This window comes from Pinus tabuliformis, chromosome 7 (genome assembly GCF_031772625.1).
Source record: "Pinus tabuliformis cultivar Carrire ecotype Pingquan chromosome 7, CPIR1, whole genome shotgun sequence".
Taxonomy (NCBI): Eukaryota; Viridiplantae; Streptophyta; class Pinopsida; order Pinales; family Pinaceae; genus Pinus; species Pinus tabuliformis.
This window is the reverse complement of record NC_142293.1, coordinates 1386012130-1386015089: the sequence shown is the minus strand read 5'-3', so window position 1 is coordinate 1386015089 and position 2960 is coordinate 1386012130. Positions and strand designations below refer to the sequence as shown.

General features: G+C 41.1%; 1 pseudogene; it reads right to left on the bottom strand.

Annotated features, from left to right (window-relative positions):
• Window positions 1-1573: 1573 nt before the first annotated feature.
• On the bottom strand, window positions 1574-2140 carry LOC149252811 (uncharacterized; annotated as a pseudogene).
• Between the last annotated feature and the right edge of the window lie 820 nt (window positions 2141-2960).

Here is a 2960-nt window from a genome sequence, read left to right as displayed (position 1 = left end):
CGTGTATTACATGGGGGGCATAAGATGGATGGACATGAAATATTTTAAAGCATAGTACATAACACATCACATTTGGGACGGAATGTTAACACAGACCTGAATCTGAAAACTTTAGAATATAGCATATAATCATGTCAGGTCCGACCGGGCTTTGATCACATCATAGTCACATTGCGAAGGGGGACCATCGTAGGATTTTCTCTGTGGAAGCTTCGATTTCAATCGCAATCAGCGGGGGAGGATTTATCGCAATCGACGGGAGAGGCTTATCACAGTCGGCGGGGGAGACTTATCACAATCGGCGAGCAGGAGACTTATCACAATCAGCGAGCGGGAGACTTATCACAATCAGCGAGCAGGACTTTGCGATATGCGATATCGCAATCGCAAAAGGGAAAGGAGACGGGAAGCCATTGTATCGCAAAAGGAAAGGGGTCGATAGCGATATGGTTTTTGTATGCATGTATTATGATTACGCAATACAAAGGGGACATGGGATCAGAGTTGATTCTGTTAGCGCTTGAAATTTCACCTCAGGCTGAGAAAGGTAAACCTCAAGGCAACATCAAACCATTTAGCCTCGTAGCTAGCCCTACGGGGTAGGAGAAGGCTCTCTCCGGTCTATCTCGGTAAAATCTTCAATGGATGAGATGACCAATAGGGTATCACTGATTTTAGGCTAGTAAACTGATAAAAAGGGGTTTTTAATAAAATGACGGGGTTTTTCTGGGCTGCATGGGCAAAGTAACAGCTTGAACAGAGAAATATAATAAAAAACACAGATTATCGACTGAGGCAAGGTAGGCAAGAAATTTAACACCAAATTTAGTTTAAATGAGATGGCAAGACTGCTGAGGAGCTGACAAGGGCATAGGAGATGAATCCTTGTCAAACAGAGGAAAACATTAAATATGAACAAACTTATAGGCAGAGCATATAATACTATGAATTCTACCTAAACACTTCATTTGTTCAATTAGAAATGATCATGAAGTGAAATGAAACATAACAGATCACATATGAAACACAAGAAACACTTATGCTAAATTATCATACCACAGGAATCTCAGAAGTCAGAGCTGTATTTTAATTAAACTCTCTGCCAAAAACTGTACATGGTAAGCTCTATCTCTTCCAGCACTCAGAACTCTCCCCTCCCTCTCTTTTTTTACAAATGATTATTTTTATACATTAAATAAACTATTCTAAAAAAAAAACAACAGATCGACCCCCAAAACAGGGGCGTTGTTTCACCTACAGTTAAAAAAAGAGATAAAATCATTTCTTTTCCTAAAACAGAAGATCGTTTCCCTTGAAATCCTCTGATGGCTAATTAACTGGAGCGCAGATCCTTTTGACTTATTAACTGAAGTCATTAATAGTAAATTGGTTCCTATTTTTCTGTTGTGGTTGATGTCTTTGTGGTGTGAATGAGGAAAAGGGCAACGGAACTGGTATTGGTATTTTAATACCAACCTGGCCTGCTTCAATCTCATGTTGAAATTTTCTTGCAGCTACACCTGATGTTGTGAATATAGAAGCCCCGTTACCATATAGTGTTAGAGAACCCACACCCAAACCGCAATTCATTTATATGATTGGAAACCGTGCTTCCCGCTTCAAGAATTTCAGAGATTCAACCCATCCTATGATATGGAGGTTGTCATCACTTTGCAGTCCTTTTCTGGTACTGATTTTTAATCCATTTTATTCCTGCGCTTGTTCCACTTTTAAGCTTCTGAGCTCCAATAGTGGCAACTACCTTGGCCTTCTCCAGACCTGATACTGCAACCACTTTCACCTTAGCCATTTTACCGTTTCCTTTCTCCTTCCTTCCATAGGACTCGGAGTTATTGTTTTACTCTTCATTGTTATTGGTATTGTCCCACTGATCAGCCCAGCTGTTGCCAGAAGCCATAGAGGATTTTGCCCTATAAAAGTTCTTGAAAATCTGGATTTCCAACAAAAATTTTGAAAAAAGAAACGAAAACTGCTGCAAAACTGTCGTTAAAAAGACAAGGAATCGGCCGCTCAAACTCCAAATTTGCGGACTTGAACCACCTAAACGCCTGTGTTAATCCAAATAAATTTCCACCCGTCGAGGAGCTCCTGAAGCCCAAAACAACGAATCTGGCACTATGTCCAGAACAATACGCACACATATGCGCACTATCATCCAGAAAGGTAACAATAAAGCTGAGGCTAGAAACTACTTCCCCGTCACAACCACAGAGACAGAAACTACACATGAATAAACTTGATTTGCAGAATGCCCACAATGTGAATGTAATAACTCTAGTTTTAACCAGTGAAGCTCGATACTTCCATTGAGAAACCTGCAAACCTGTATAAATTAAAACAAACTAAGCGCGACTACCACCATAGTGCCAAAAGGAATGGCAGCCAGAGAACCATGGAATATGGCAATGATGTTTAGTACAAATCCAATGCCAAAGCACATAAATGGGAAGAGAGATGCCGTAAAAACCATCGGCTTTATCCAGCGCTTGCCATCCACTCACATAGCCAGATATAAATAAGGTAAGGGCATAGCAGACAAGGAAAGTGGTGACAATTGTCCCACACCCAATATAAAGCATGCCAACACTTGCCAGCAAGATAACAAGAAGCACAAGCATGTCAAGTTGTGCACCCGAGCCCACTAATGCTGACAGCAAGACCAAGTTTATCTCCATGAACAAGTTTCCACCCTGACTTTTCACTAACATCCCTCTTCAGGCTTTCCAAATCATCTTATTCGCAAGCATACCTTGCATAGCCATTTCTCAGAGTCCGCATCAGGACCATTCACCATCTCGGGTATCCTGGCAAGAAGATCTTCACTTGCATTGGGACAAAGCACCTGAGTGAAGCGAATTCCATCCAATCTCTGCATGACAATAAGGCGCTTTGTGCAGAGGTTTAAATACGGTGTAGGGCATACAATATGTCTGAAATTA